We start from the raw sequence: 17,482 nt of genomic DNA, 5'->3' as shown, positions 1-17,482 counted from the left end.
GTGCATAGAGTCAGCGTTTTGATACCGTTCACCCGACCTGTTTTTTCGATATAACTGTCGGTATTGAAACTATCGAGTTGAAAGGACACGACAGACATATAATGACACAGGGTGTGAGAGTGAAATGGCTGTCAGGTATTGAACAGGCAGTGATTATTTGCAGTTCATCGAACAAAAAGAGTAAAGAAAGTATGGGTGGGGTCACAACCCCCTTTTTTACGAGAAAAAGATAGAGTGCACTGGTAACTGAGCGTTTGACATCTCGCTATTTCTCCACACAGAAAAATTGAAGGGGAAAGAAAAGTAACCTACCTTTGCAGTTGCAGTTCTATGAGAACCTTACCCTCTCGGCTGGTACGAGTACTGATGGCCGATTGAGGGTAATTAATCTAAGTTATATGCGTTTGGTTTAAGGTGGCACACTCTCCCCCAGCAGGTTTGATACAAAAGTGTTTTTTATGTTTGTTTCAGTTGTGAAAACTAATTTGTCCATATGCAGTGGCCATAATATATATGACGCCCTGAAGAAATTGCCATAAATTCCGTTGGCAATGAAACATGTCGGCAAGTAAAGTAGTATTGGTTGGATAGTTAGCAACCATAACTACCCCTTTTTTAACCTCCATACCCAACACAAGAGACAGAATAAAATTACATATCTGTGTTGTAGTGTGGTTTTATATGTTGTTTGACACTGTATTGGTTATTTGTGGTTTCCTTTCACTGCATATTTTCACAAAACTACTCTTTTTTGTGTTCCTTGGACACATTTTCTTTCTTTGAGCTCAATGGTGCCAATGATGAGAACAAGGCAACCCCGGTGAGTACCTGCCAGGTTCCCGTTGGTGGTGCGCCCGTGAGGTGCCATCTTGCTCACACACACTTTTTTTCCCAGTTGTTCGTATATCACGGTTTGACACTTAAGTGTGTGTTTTGTGTTGTCTCGCAACTGAATTTTAAATTTGTGAGAATCAGGCGATTGTTTAAATGAGGCACAATTCCAGGATATACCAACTACCCCGATAATTAATGGAAGGGGAGTACATTTTTTGTAATGGTAATGCAATAAATGGTGTACCCGAAAAGGATAAACTCAGAAGTGCCTACAGAGTCTAGGTCTTTTCTGTACTGGTTACTGTTCACACACACACAGACACTGCTCACACACACAGATGCAGCTCACACACACAGGCACTTCACACACACACCGGCACTTCACACACACACCGGCACTGCGCACACACACCGGCACTGCGCGCACACACACAGCCAAGGGTGCCAGGGAAAACGTATAAATAGGGATTGTTTTAAAAGAAATTTGCCCTTGTTGTGCCTTTCTGCCCTCTGCATCACTACATCATCAATTAGCGCTACCCCAGCATCACTCAGCACCACCACATTATCACTCAGCACCACCACATTATCACTCAGCACCACCACATTATCACTCAGCACAACCACAGCACCACTCAGCACCACCACATTATCACTCAGCACCACCACATCATCACTCAGTGCTACCCCAGCATCACTCAGCACCACCACATTATCACTCAGCACCACCACATTATCACTCAGCACCACCACATGATGACTCAGCACCACCACATTATCACTCAGCACCCCCACAGCACCACTCAGCACCACCACATTATCACTTAGCACCACACATTATCACTCAGCAGCACAACATCACTCAGCACCACCACAGCACAACTCAGCACCACCCAGCATAACTCAGCACCACCCCAGCATCACTCAGCACCACCCCAGCACCACCCCAGCATCACTCAGCACCACCACAGCTCCACTCAGCACCACCACAGCACCACTCAGCACCACCACAGCACCACTCAGCACCACCACAGCATCACTTAGCACCACCCCAGCATCACTTAGCACCATCCCAGTATCACTCAGCACCACCACAGCACCACTCAGCACCACCACAGCACCACTCAGCACCACCACAGCATCACTCAGCACCACCACAGCATCACTCAGCGCCACCCCAGCATCAATCTGCACAACCATTCAACAACAACTGGTTCAAATATGTTCTCTCAATGGTTCAAGCTTTATTACAAATGTCACAAAAAGATGTTAATATTTCACTTCTGTTCTTGGATTTTCGTCACAATAAAATACACTGAACATAATCTTCACAAAAGTTATTTACAAAAGTTTAAGGTATTGCCATTATAAATTACAATCACTTTTATTTAAGTATTATTTAACAAAATTAAAAGCCATTGTTATTTGTAATATCATTACATCTAAGTCACGTAAATACAACATATGTTGCATTACAAATGCTATAGGTGTCACATTTGCGAAAGTTATAACTACATTACAATTTGTCATATCAATACATGTACGTCAGGGAAATACTAAACATGTACATTTAATAATGCTATAGGTGTCACGGTGCACAGACATAATATCGACTCCAAAATATCGTTTGGACAGAATATCGAGTTTTAAATATCGTTTGAAGAAAATATCGACAGGACAGAATATCGACAGCCAAAATATCGTTTTTAAGGTAAGTGAAGTAATATCGACTGTAAATAATATAGAAAGTGAAAATATCCAAATATATAATCTAGATAGTACAAAATATCGTTTTTTAAATAATATGTAATTATTTATAGTGTTTTTATGTTATAATATGTGTGAAAAGTGTCATTTTATGTTATAATTATTTTTAATTAAGGATTTTTTTTAAATTATTGTGTAATTTTATTCTGTAGCGGGTTGTGGGTTTATAGGGGAATAGGGTGGGAAGTAATTGAATTATAATTAATTAAATATGTGAATTTATTAATTGGTAGTAATAATTAATTAATTGGTAATTAAATAATATATGTTAATTATTTAAAATTTAATTGGTAATTAATTTAATTTAATTTAATTTATTAATTGCTAATTATGTAAATTAAAATAATGTATTTCCTGTAGCGGGTTGTGGGTTTATAGGGGAATAGGGTGGGAAGTAATTTAATTATAATTAATTAAATATGTAAATTTATTAATTGGTAGTAATAATTAATTAATTGGTAATTAAATAATATATGTTAATTATTTAAAATTTAATTGGTAATTAATTTAAATTAATTTATTAATTGCTAATTATGTAAATTAAAATAATGTATTTCCTGTAGCGGGTTGTGGGTTTATAGGGGAATAGGGTGGGAAGTAATTTAATTATAATTAATTAAATATGTAAATTTATTAATTGGTAGTAATAATTAATTAATTGGTAATTAAATAATATATGTTAATTAATTAAAATGTAATTGGTAATTAATTTAATTTAATTGATTAATTGCTAATTATGTTAAATTAAAGGGGTATTTTTAGGGTTCAGGGTCAGTTTTTAGTTTTTGGGTAAAGCGGTATTTTTAGGGTTCAGGGTCAGTTTTTAGTTTTTGGGTAAAGGGGTATTTTTAGGGTTCAGGGTCAGTTTTGGGTTTTTGGGTAAAGGGGTATTTTTAGGGTTCAGGGTCAGTTTTTAGTTTTTGGGTAAAGGGGTATTTTTAGGGTTCAGGTTCAGTTTTTAGTTTTTGGGTAAAGGGGTATTTTTAGGGTTCAGGGTCAGTTTTTAGTTTTTGGGGTACAGGGGTACAGTGTAAAATTAAAGTAAAATTAAATTTACATTAATTTAATTTAATGAAATGAAATTAAATTAAATTATATTTCAATAATTTTAAATAATTTAAATTAAAAAAATTATTATATACTTACCAATACTTACGTTGTAATGGTAGTGCGTTGTAAAAGTTGCGTTGTAACGTCATATATCCACTGTTGCACTCTTTGCAGCGGGAATAGTAATTTTTACTCTTTTGTATTTGTACGTTAATAATATTGGCTATTATTTAATTAAATTTTGTTACTATATATATATATATGTTTTAAGAAATATGATTAAAAAAATATTATTTTTTTACTTTCATTAATTATTTAATTATTAAAAGTTATTTTAAGTATTGTTAATTATATTTTAGTAATTAATTTTTTATATTAATGTAATTAAACATTGTTTTTATTAAAGTCGATATTTTTTACAACTATATTTTTGTAAACGATATTTTGTACTCGATATTTTTGTACTTACCTGTTTGTACATACAAACTCGATATTTTGGTTGTAGATATTTCTTCCTCGATATTTTGGGTAGTCGATATTTTGGCAGTCGATATTATTTCAGTGATCCAGGTGTCACATTTGCAATTTCTAACAAAATTCCCATTTATAATAACAAAATACATTTGAAATTATAAAAACATAAACTTAAATTAAAAAATTATTACATTTACAAGACCAATAACTCAAACTTTTCTAATGCGAGACCTATTGCATGTCCAATGTTTGTTTTTTGAGTCATGAAAGGAAATGTTTCTGTGAGTTTGATTTTGCTGCCGCTTATGCTATTGGTAAGCAGGCGTCTTCCACTGATAACTGTGCAATGTTTTCTAATTTCATTAATTGTGTACCTCTATTCTGTATCACTAGGTGTACAATCACCACTGTGTTTCTTCACTTTTGGACCTTATAATCATCACTGACAGCCAGAAAATGCAGCAGCAAGTCTGTGAGGTTTGGCCAGTAGGTTACTGAGAAGTTGTACTTTGTACTCCATATTCAATTCTTGGCACTGGGTACGGAGTAGTTGCCCTTGAACAGGGGTACACAGTGCTTGTGGTCTGTAACCATGTGGAATTCTTGACTGTAAAAGCAGAGGTGAAAAAAGCACAAACCTACTAAATGGCCCATGCCTCATTCTCTAACTGTGAATAATTCTTCTCTGTGTCATAAATGCTCAACTACAAATGCCAACACAAGGAGATGATGGACGACGCTGAAACTTCTCAGACACTCACCCCCAGTCACAGATCTGGGTTGAATCCCTCCTCATTCTTTAGCTCACTTCGCCACCCCAGTTCAGACACAGCTATATGGAAATCAGTCTTGACCCTGTGCCTCATGGGTACAATCCAGCCGAACTGCCAAGCCATGTCTTCCCTGGACCGGAAACAGGCATCCTGGCCACTACAAATGCCAACAGGTCCCACTGTTTCTGCAGTACGTCTGCATCTAGCATACGCTACTAGTTCTGTGTTGCCTTTGTGACCAAATGATATCAGTGTGGCTGACTTGATGGGTAGCAATACATTGTGTTCCTTAAACCACTGCCAGGCTATCTCACCATTAGTGAGGTTGTGAATGGGCTTTATCAACTGTGGCTACATTGGGTCTAAATTTCTCACAAATAGTTTGGCATTCCCAGGAAGCTATGGATCTCAGTCACACTTTGAGGTGGAGGTGCAAGGCTTGTGTGTTTCACTTTGCTAGGGTCCACCCTGATGCCCTAGAAGGAAAACACATAGCCAAAGAAATTGATTGTTTCAGGAATTCCCATTTTCCCCTGCGCAAAGTAAGGATTAATCCAGTTATAGATTGCAGAGTGAGGTTTAATCTTCGGTGGTGTACAGCAATATTTTGTTGCTTACATAAGAGACTGTTTGGTTTCTCTGTAGCCAATGCACCATTAAAAGTTGAATTGGCTCGATTCTGTTCTTGTTTGGAGATGATGACCAAGCCCCAAAAAGTTTCTTTCATCCCATATACTTGAACAGAAATATTGTTCAGATCTATTTTCCTACACAAATGCGGCAGTGTAGAGGAAAATACATTCGGGTATGATACTGTAGGGCGCGGGCAAGGTGTTAATTAATGTTCAGGGTATGGGATTACGTAGATGGGGAAAGGGTTTTAGGATTATATACATGTATATAAAACAGTGGCAATAGTCACTGTATATTTATGTTTGAGACTGCATTTTCTGTGAGAAGGTCGATTTTACGTCGAGCCTACAGTCGGTGTGCACACGCTGCTCTAGGGAAGATCTGGGGTAGTTCAGTACGGGAGAGAATCCCTATCCATATTTTTCAATAGCTTGTGTCTTTGTCCTTGGTACATGCTGGCTTCTGGTTCATAAATAGGCTTGTTAGTCCCTCCTTAGTACTTCTGTGTCATCCTCTCATGGCTACCGGCCCCTTTACTTCGGTTCTTACACCGTAAGCACTATGGGCTAGATGTAGGTAATTCCGATTTACCTACTGTTAAATACTGAATTTTACCGATTCGATATTTAAGAGTAGGTAAATAGGAAGGAGGCAGATGTAGGTAATTTTAAATTCAGAATTACCGAATCTGTAACATTCGGTATTTACAGATTCTGTAAATACAGATTCGGTATTTCCCATTGATTCCTATGGGCTTTGAAGCCCATAGGAATCAATGGGAAATACTGATTCTGTATTTACAGAATCGGTAAATACCGAATCCTGCAAGGGTGCAGGGGGTGTCACTTTGACACCCTCTAGCACCCCAAGTACAGGCTTGTGTGACATGTGGCACACATACATGCATGCACACCTGAATTCGGTATTTTACCACACAATAGGATTGTGTGGTAAAATACCGACTCTTAAGGGCCTGTGGCACTGTAAACTGTGCCACCTACATTTGGAATTACAGAATCGGTATATTTACCGATTCGGTAATTTACCGAATCGGTAATTTTACCGAATCGGTAAATATACAGATTCTGTAATTTTCAGCCCCCTACATCTGAAAACCCTAATACCGGTCGTAAACGGCCGAAATCGGCCGTTTACGACCGGTATTAGGGCTCCTACATCTGGCCCTATATTCTTTATTTTGTTTGTCTGACTTGAGGCAGGACAACATGCTTTATTTACTTTCACTTTCGAAGGTGCTGGAGTTGCTGTATGGCCGTAACCATTGTATGTAGAAGATGGGGATTGTTAGCTGTGCTTGTTATACGGAATGGCAGCTCACTATTAGTAAATCGTGGATGATACAAAGTTTACTAGGTATACATTTACTTTCCAAGCTGTTTTAATAGTAGTCATAGTTGAATTACTTACTTCAAATGGCATTTTAAAGCTCAACAAACTTTACACTAAGGGTTTCCTGTAGGAGTTTTAACAGAATGGATGGCAAAAGCTACATTTTAATACAAATTGAACCAACCAACCATTAAAGATTTAACATTTCAGAGTTTTGTGTCAGCACGATGAGTGATGCATTCCTAACACACTGAGACAGTTGCACTCCAGCATCTGACACTAATTTGTTTCAAAAGGCTGCTGGCATAAACTTGAAAATACGGGCCTTAAGTGATGATGTGTCTAACTTGTTTTTGTTAGGTACAGGGAGATTAAGTGGTTTGCCTAGAATCACAGGATGTTGAGCGTTGTTGCCGAGACTCAAACCCGGTTCTCCAGCTTCGAAGTCGACCGCTCTAGCTGTAAGGTTACATCTTGTCCCCAATTGAGAATAGTTTGGGCCCACAGGAAAAGCTGAGGATGGTGCGCATGCAGCTTAACTAGAAGAAACCAGAATCAATTATGCTGTGCTATTTGAACATATACAAATTGTTGACTATCTGGCAGATGCATCAAAGCTATGTTTTGCGAGTCCTTAATAGCGAATTTTAAGGAATCGCTATTAAAGACTCGCAAAACAGGATGCATGTAGGAATCGCAATGTTATTAGCGATTCCTACAGATTCCTTATTTGCGATTTGGTAATAGCTAATCGCTAATAAGGAATGGCTTTCCCATTCATTCCTATGGGCCTAAAGGCCCATAGGAATGAATGGGAAAGCCATTCCTTATTAGCGATTAGCTATTACCAAATCGCTAATGTTCCGCTATTTCAAGGGTGCCCGGGTGTCCAAAGGACACCCTGTTACACCCTTGAAATGGACCTTTGCACAAATGTTACACACACACATGCCCTAAGGGCATGTGTGTGCGCAACATGTAACTTTGAAAAATGCACAAAAGTGCATTTTTCAAAGTTTTAGCAAATTACCACGAAGTTCAACTTCATGGTAATTTGCTCCCCCTATTAGCGAATTCGCTATTTTTTGGGGTTTCATGCATTGCATTTAAGGAATCTCATTTTGGGATTCCTTAAATGCAAGAGCAATTTAAGGAATCGCTATTTAGAGATTCCTTAAATTGCGATTTCTGCATTTGGGATGATGCATCCCAAATGCAAAAATACCGGGAGCAAAAGGCCAGATTCTGAGAATCTGCCCGTTTGCTCCCGGTATTTTCTTTGATGCCTCTGCCTGAAAGTGGCTTATATGCAGAAAACACACACCGTAGCTGACAAATCCCATACACTGCTGACATGTATTAGGCTGAAGCCTCAACCCACACCTATTCTATCACTGCTCATGCCTCAGCATAACAGTTTAACTACCCAATTTGATATTAATAAAGCCTTTCGAGATTTCGATGCCACTCTTTATAGTGCCCCCCCTCCACCTGACCCAGTCGCTCTTCTGTCATTCCTGGAAAATGTATCCTTACCCAGAGTATCGGTCACCGACAGGGAGGCTTGTGGGGTTCTTTTCACTCCAGGGGAAATACGATGGCCATAGACGATCTTGTCATAACCAAACACTGGAATCGGATGATCTAGCTATAGAATTTTATGCCACATTTGCAACAAGCCTGGTGCTACAATTAGACTAGCTCCATATGGCATCGTTGGAAGAGGGAGTGTTGCCCCCCATTGCAATCAAGGCTCCGCTTATTTCTCTTCTAAAACCAGGCAATATGTCTTCTTAGAGGCCTCTGTCCCTGATCAATACTGAGTATAAGATTTTACACCAGGTGTTGGAGCCCCATCTGCTCCCTCTACTCCCACATTTAATACAAACAGATCAATATGGTTTTGTTTCACACTGTAAAACCTCACTCAACATACACCGTTTCTATCAGGTCCTAGATATCACCCATGGTCAGTACTCCACAGCAATATGTCTCTCACTGGACTTACAACAGGCCTTTGACACATTGGGGTGAGATTTCATGTTTGCTGCCATAGTCTGTTTCAACATCCACCCTACATACATACACTAGGTTGAACTTTAATATGCTAACCCCTCTGCGAAGGCCAAGCCAGGGCCACATATCTCCTCCCCATATCCGGTGTTTAACAGGACCAGGTAAGGATGCCTGCTCTTGCCATTATTATTTGTTCTAGCATTGGAGCCTCCGGTGCAGCGAATTAGACAATCTGCACAGGATGGGGAATCCCTCATGGTCCAATGATGCAAGTCATATTGTTGTATGATGCGATAATGTGGTATTGTATGTTCAAAATTTCCACTCAGACCTATCATCGATATCCGGACTGCAGTCCTAATTTGTAGACTTGTCTGGCCTCCAGGTCAATTACAGTAAATCCCATACCTTTTCCTTCACAGGCACTAATGGCTAGACTACTCTGCCCTTTGGGACTGCTAGGCTTACAGATAGCACCCAAAATGTACCGGTGTTTAGGCATACAAATATACCGGGAGGCAAAAGATTTGCCTCACTCAAATCTCAATTTGGCTTTTAGGCCACCTTACCTCTATCGTTTGCAGGACAACTGACTCTTGCCAAAATGGTTATGTTGCCCCGCCTGCTGTCAAACTTTGTCAACCTGCCTGTGACTATACCTGCCCCGGTTTTCAAATTGTTAAACTCGTTAATAATTTATCTGGTGTGGGGCTCTGGAAGGCATAGAGTTGGATTCCCCAAGATTCAGCTGACCCCTGACGTGGCAGTATGGGTGCCCTGGACTTCAAGTCCTGCTGCTTAGCAGGGCAGTTACAATGGTTTTCGTATTAGCTAGCAGGTCATAACCTGACTGAAATTGGTCATATGTAGCACATACCTGCCTTTACAAGGTAAACTGCATCACCTGTTTTGGCTGGGTACCAGACAACTGTCACTACGTCCTCTTCTGCTACTCATAGCTCTTGCTTATTGGAAAGTTACCCTGCTTAACAATGGCTTGTTCACTCACTATGCTCCAAACATCCCTCTCCTAGATCTCCCCACATCCCAGGAACACTAAAAGCGAGAGGATTGCTGCCCTTGGAACAGGCAGGCATCACAATGATCGGTGCACTCTTTAAATCCTCATGAACCACCGGGACCTAACTTAGACTCATGGTCTACTGGAAACGCTCTTTTTGACACATGCTAGTATTATTCGATAAGTTCACGAACACTCGGCAGCACGTGGCACCGAGCCAGCAACCCACAAATGTATTCAAGCGATTCATGTTATGGGTCATGGCAGAAACCTGATTAAATGGTTATACCATGGTCTGCGATCACACCTGGCGATTTCCTTGGCCTCCCTAAGAGCCACGTAGGAAAATAACCTTTTAAAACGTCTCCATGGCAAAGAATGGGCCTTTCTTATTGAAAACCCCAGAAGAATTTCCTGCAACTTCCTCCTCAAATATATACAATTTGCCTGACTCTGATACATCTTTGACTGAGTGTGCACTGGGTTCCTGCAAACCAGGTTCCCAGTGCCTTTGTTCATTCTCAAAACCGTACCTTTGTTTCCACAATTGGCACACATCTGGCCTACATATAAGTCCCTTGTAAAAGGTACCTGTGGTACCAAGGGCATTGTGACCAGAGAGGGTCGCTAAGGCTGCAGCATTTATTGTGCCACCCGAAGAGACCCCTCAACAAACACATGCACACTTTCACTGCAGCCTGCATGTTTAGGGCAGATAAAAGTGAAGAATCAACCTGGCGCACATACCTGTATGCCAGGCCTAACAGCATTGCAAGAGGCCTCGGTAGGTCACCCCTACAGCAGGCCTTACAACCCTAAGGAGTGGCTCACTATACCTCATGTGAGGGCATAACTGCATGAACAGATGTGCCCCTATGGTGTTTAAGTCCATTTTTAAACATTATAAGTCCACAGTGAATCCATACTGAGACCAAGGGCTGGGAGCTTGTCACCTCGAGTTCCACTGCTCCATGATGGCTTCACAGAATTCCAAGATGTTTGGTACCAAACATCTCTGCTTAATGAGCCCACACTGATGCCAGTGTTAGATTAATTAATAAAAGCACTCAGAGTGCACCTCAGAGGTGCCCCCTGAAAACATACCAACCCACTAGTAGGTGCCTGACTGGTCTGCACCAGCCTGCAACCTCTAGACATGTTTCTGACCCCATGAGGTGGGAGCCTTTTGCTCTTGTGTGTCAGAGGTGGAGGTGCTTCAGACTTAGCCCCACGCATGAACAGCATTGAATGGCATTTAGCCTCAAAGGTTTCCCGTCGTTTGTCATGCTGACCAGGGCCTCTTCAGCTAGTGGAGAAGCCTGCCCACCCCACTCCCCCCATCAAGCCCCACTGTTGGCTGAAAGGTCGGCAGGAAAACTAGTAAGCATGAGAGGTGTGTCCCTTCTCAGTCAGGACCACCCCTAAGGTGCCCTGAGCAGAAGTGACCCCTCCTTTCAAACTCTTCCGTATTGATTTAGAGTATTCCAGCCAATAAGATTAAGGGTATGCCCATAGAATTAGTATTTAGGGACATCCGTGAACCCTAATGATCAGATTACTGATGACCTATGAGGAAGAGGACACAGAACAGCCATGCAGCAGCAAAGAATGAAGACACCAACTCACTTGTCCCCAGCCCTACTGGCTTGTCTGCAGCCCTCAAAGACCCTGCTAAGGAAGAGCAACTCTTCCCACAGCCCAGCGACCTCCAAAAACCTGGGAGGACTGCCTGCCTTCTAAAAAGACTCCTAATCTCCTTTGAACAGCGTCCAGAAAAAAACAACTTTAAAGACAAAGTGCTCTTCCTGCGGAATCCTGAAACCGCCCACCTCTGCACCCGATACCCACGGCCTGAGTTCCAGTAGCCCAGCAAAGGTTCTCCAGCTATTTAGTGCAAGAGTCCACTGTGGGTTGACCCCTGCCGGACTCCACGCCGATACCTGCAGCCTCTGCACAACGACCCCCCCAACTGCGACCTGTACTGCCAAGCTGATATCCGAGGTCAAAGGAGATCCCTGTACCCGGAGGCCCTGGGCTTTGGAGAGTCAACTAATAATGTCCCGACACCCCAGCACATCTCAACTTACCTGTGCAGGTGTAGGTTTCTTTCGCCCAGCCTCCAGGCATGAGCCTGCAGCCTTTTTCCGACTTTAAGATTCTCTGTTTGTTTGCATTGGGTGCCCAACGCTGTATTGCCACTCTGCACCCAGCCGCCCCAGTGCTGCTGGGATGTACTTTTGGTGCTGCCTTGCCCCTCCCCCCCCCTTTGCTTACCTTAATCCCTGTAGACTGGGTTACCAAACCATTCTATTTACCTGTAAGTAGTACCACTTCGAGTGCCCCCTTTTTCCTTTGGACAACATTGGCACCAGAACCCAAGTTTGACCTCTGCCCCCGGCTGCCCCAGTGCCGCTGGTGGTGCAGTGAGGTCACTTACCTGAACCTTGCGTGGTACGGATTCTTCATCCAGGAGCTCAATATAGTAAATAGTTTGCTTACCTGCATATTGCTGATTGTGTTTCCTCCCATAAAATGCAGTGTTCCTATTTTGCATTAAAAAACAGTGATATTGCAAAATGTATTTGACTGCTACAAAGTATATTTGGTTCCATAAAACAAATATACTAAAAGTAATATGTTTGCAAACCATTGATCTCGGATTTAGTCATTGACTGTGTGCAATTATTTCTTGTCTGGGTGTGTACAACAAATGCTTGGCACTGCCTCTGATAACCCTAACTGCACACCTACACTAGCCCCAAAAGAGAGCATTAGTGTTATCTGCCTTAGCATCTGTAAAGCCTCTGGGAATCCACTGGACTCTGTGCACACTATGCCTCATTTTGGTGTAGTATACAGAGAGCCAGCTTCCTACACACCCCATAACTATGGACATTGACCCATTGCTTAAATCCTTTAAAGCTCAGGAGGGGAATGATGAATAACCTTACCCTCACTCCCTGCTGATGCCACTCGCTCTGCCCCAGGACTGCGAGGCCCTGTGACTGTCCCTTCTTCCTCGGTTCTGTATCTGTAGTCCATAGTTAGCACTAAGTAAACTCTGTCAACCCTTGAACATCACCTTCATAATCCACAAGTTTTGACACGTTGTTCAAGATACAACATGACACTTGCACCCAGTCCCTTTGAGATACGTGAACAAATAAGTTTCATTCCCACATGAGCATTTCCACTCAGTCGGACAGCACTCATGAGACACACGATTATGGTGACGAATTTGGGGAAGAGGGTGGGGGGTGTTTACAGAGGTACATGGTTTGTGCTGTTTGCATAGCAAACACAAGGAGATGATGGACAGAGCGCTGAAACTTTTCAGACACACACCCCTGATCCAGCGCAAACCCAATAAATTATTCAAGGATAAATATTCAATACCATTACATACTTTGGCCCATTCACATTCACCCAAATTACTGATGTGCTGGGGCAAGTTTATTAACTTTACTTCAACTTACTCTTGTTACTCAAGCACAAAGCATAAACAACCTATATTTTTACGTATTGAACAAATGATAATTGACTTTTCATTTATTTGGTCGATGAAGCAATTATTGAAGAGTTGATGGCAATGGTAATTCTCAAAACATTAATCATTAAAAATTTGGCTAAAATAACCACAGACTCTCGATGAGATTTAATAATTTTATCTAGTAATAATAAATGCCCATAGCGATTATTTTCATATATTCAAATACTGGAACCTCATGAGAGAGAGCAACAAACTAATCATAGCAATAATGGAACTAACATCTCAACTATACATTGTAAAGAGTGGATAGATGAAGAGACATTAGATGCAAACAATATATATATCGATCTTTATACCAACAAATTGGAGGGATAGATGAAGAGACAAAAGGTACAAAGACAAGAATATGACTGCAAAATATTTTCCGCAATACTAAATTAGATCAAATACAAACCCAAAGGGAAAACCACCACCCAGGCCTAGGTAGCAGAGGGGGACCCCTGAACCATGAGTCAGGGATCAAAGACTCAAAAACCAGGATAGGGACAGGACAGGAAAAGCTAGTCCTCTCAGAAAACCAACAAACATCGACCCATCCCTCTCTCTGACACCTTCAGCCTAAGCTACCCAAGCCACACCCCGAAAGCACCTATTCTTGTACCCTAAAAGTAAATGTCCGTCCCGCAAGAGTTACTAAATTCATATTTTCTAGCTAAGGGATTGGTTGAGTTCTAGGAGTGGGATGTCACCCCACTAAGAAATCATCTACTTTTGACTACACCATTGTTCTAAATAATTTTTTATACAGTCATCAATACAGTTTTCCTCTCATGAGTACACATGTATCAATTTATTGTACATTTTATTAAATTCAACGACTACAGATTCCGTTCCCACGATTACTCTGGCTTTGGCTGGCTTTCAACGTCTTGTCCTTCACCGGGTCAGGCTTTCTCAGCTTTGCTCAGCAGTTCAGTCACGCTATCACATGATTCCTGCTCGCAAATAATTCCCCCCGCCCTCGGTTAGGCTAACTTTAAGAAATTGAGGGCCCGTTCATTACTAAAAGAACGGAAAACAGACATTTTTTAATTATGTGACAATGAAATTCTCACTGTTTACCACCCACTTTAGCTCTACTTCATTATTAACGGTTAGCCTAGTTTAGCTTAATCTAGAAAACTGCATTATTTATTAGGATAAAGCAACACACCCCATGCATTTTACTGAATACACATGGGTCTTACCATGCAAATCCTTTTAATTCGCTCTAAACACAAGATTATTACATTTCCAGTTATTGACACATTAATTCTGGTTAGTTCATGCAATTTGCAAAGCAAGCTTTCCATGGGTAGTGTAAATGTGCACATTAGTTGTTCTAACACTCCTTACTGTTAGTACGTATTATAGGGGTATTCAATTGAGCAGGTTTCTTTCGCGAAATCCTGCTCCATCACCCTTTTTCACAGATCTGGGTTGAATCCATCATCGTTCTTTTAGCTCACTTCGCCACCCCAGTTCGGACCCAGTCATATGCATATCAGTCTTGACCCTGTGCCTCATGGGAACTGTCAAGCCTGAACAGCCAGGCCAGGTCCTCCGTGGACCGAAAACAAGCATCCTGCAACCGGTTTCGGGGTAACACCCCTCATCAGCCAGGCTAGCTTGAAACCAGTGGCAAAGTGAGTAAGGGACCCTCATCTGGGCACACCCTGCCAACTTAGGGCAAACAAAGCAAGCACAAGGAGATGATGGACAGAGCGCTAAAACTTTTCAGACACACCCCCCAGTTACAGATCTGGGTTGAATCCATCATCGTTTATTAGCTCACTTAGCCACCCCAGTTCGGACCCAGCCATATGCAAATCAATCTTGACACTGTGCCTCATGGGAACCGTCCAGCACAAACTGCCAGGCCAGGTCCTTCCTGGATCAGAAACAACCATCCTGGGACCGGTTTCAGGGTAACACCCCTCATCAGCCAGGATAGCTTGAATCCAGTGGCAAAGTGAGCAAGGGACCCACGTCTGGGCATACCCTGCCAACTTAGGGCGAACAAAGCAAACACAGGGAGATGATGGACAGAGCACTGAAACTTTTCAGACACACAATCCAGGTCACAGATCTGGGTTGGAACCATCATTGTTCTTTAGCTCACTTCACCACCCCAGTTCGGACCCAGCCATATGCTAATCAGTCTTGTCCCTGTGCTTCATGGGAACTGTCCAGCCTGAACTGCCAGCCCAGGTCCTCCCTGGACCAGAAACAAGCATCCTGGGACCGGTTTCGAGGTAACACCCATCATCAGGCAGGCTAACTTGAATCCAGTGGCAAAGTGAGCAAGGGAACCACATCTGGGCATACCCTGCCAACTTAGGCCGAACAAAGCAAACACAAGGAGATGATGGACGGAGCGCTGAAACGTTTCAGACACACATCCCTGTTTGCATTCTTGAGGGTCCTGTACATGGCATGATGGCCTTGTTCCACGTCATTGATGACTGCATTGCTGTCAACGATTATACTTGCCCCAACATCAGCTATTCTACTTAGTGAATCTTCATTGTGCTTCACTTTGTGGTACGAATACTATAACAATGTCTGTAATACTGTTGTAAACTGTCTGTTCCATTGCTTGGCTGATGTACATCAAACTATATGCTTAAGAATCACTAAAATGCAATAAGGTTTGTGTTAAAAATATAAAATGCTTATTGTAATTGGACACTACAGTCATATGTTTAGAAGGACATTCCTCAGTGACTGTGCTGAGCAACCAAAGGCAAAATCAGTGTCAGAGACAAAGTGGCAATATTCTATCATTTGATTTTAAAATATTACTGCTGTATCACCTAAGATGATATTGTAGACAGACCATAAGAAGGTCGAGATTCAAAGTAGCCCAAGGACCACAGTGATCTTTGAAGGTATGTGAGAGCCATTCACAGCAAGGATATATTTTGTGGGAGACTGTAACATTGCACATGCATAGAACTTAGGTCCAAATCAGAAGGAAAGTAGCAAATCTGTACCTGTAAAGGTACGCCTACATATAGATGCAGGTTTACTACTTTCTGCAGTTCACGCGCACTCATAGTAAAACACTTGGAAATCAGCACGAGGCTCAGGTTTTCAGGCATAGTACTGGGAATGTTATCTCACAAGCTCCCTTCCACATTTCTACAGAGTGCGGATTTAAGCACAGGGAGAATGTACTGGGGCAAATGCACACTTGTTTTCTCTACAAGTAACACAATTGTTTTCCTATTGCGAAAGCCCTTCCGACAACCCCCTCCCCCGAATCTGCAGTGGATCCTCCCCATCCAAGGTGTGAATGGAGGTATTTTTGGCAATATTTGTCTGGGGCTGAAAATATACACACACACACACACACAGCCACTGTTGCAGAGGAGGGCAGCAACTGGAATGGCGGCGATACTTATTACAGTAAGGATATAGTAAGAATGCCTGTAAAGCACAGAGGTTGCAAGTTAAGAGAGTGCACCTAGATTCCCTTGCCATGAAAGAGGCTTTTGAATATAACTGTCTGGTCTCAGCTCATTGCAAGTGCACCACCCAGGAAACAGAAACTAATCTCATATAGGATTAATGTTGCTGCACACAATTTCCTCACAATTAGGACAGCTGAATGTGCAGAAACTGCATTTTTCCTTTCTCCCTGCCAAATCTGGGGGTGACCAGCTTGCCTTCCCGTTCTGGAAAGGACCAGGGACGTCATTTAGGGGGTCACCTGAGGTCGCAGCTGTGACCCCTGGCTTGCCCCTTGCGACCCCCGGCACTGCTTTTTGCAACCCCTGGCATCAGAGGTGGTAAACTCAGGACAAGGAACACAGTGGCAGCTCCTCCTTATGGAGGTAGGCTGCGGTAATGGCATGCTTGTGGGTCAGTGTGTGTTCACGTCAGAGAGAGTGTGTAAGTGTGGATGTGTAAGCATCTGTGTGTCCCTGAAATCGAAGGTCACAAGGCGTGTGATGTAACTTCCGCTATTCCCAGGCATTTTGCTGAATTGATGTCCATGGAAAGGATGGAAAGGTAGTTACTCCACACTGT

This window comes from Lissotriton helveticus, chromosome 2_1, assembly GCF_964261635.1.
Source record: "Lissotriton helveticus chromosome 2_1, aLisHel1.1, whole genome shotgun sequence".
NCBI classification, from domain to species: domain Eukaryota; kingdom Metazoa; phylum Chordata; class Amphibia; order Caudata; family Salamandridae; genus Lissotriton; species Lissotriton helveticus.
The sequence above is the reverse complement of the archived record's forward strand: the minus strand, read 5'-3'. Positions refer to the sequence as shown.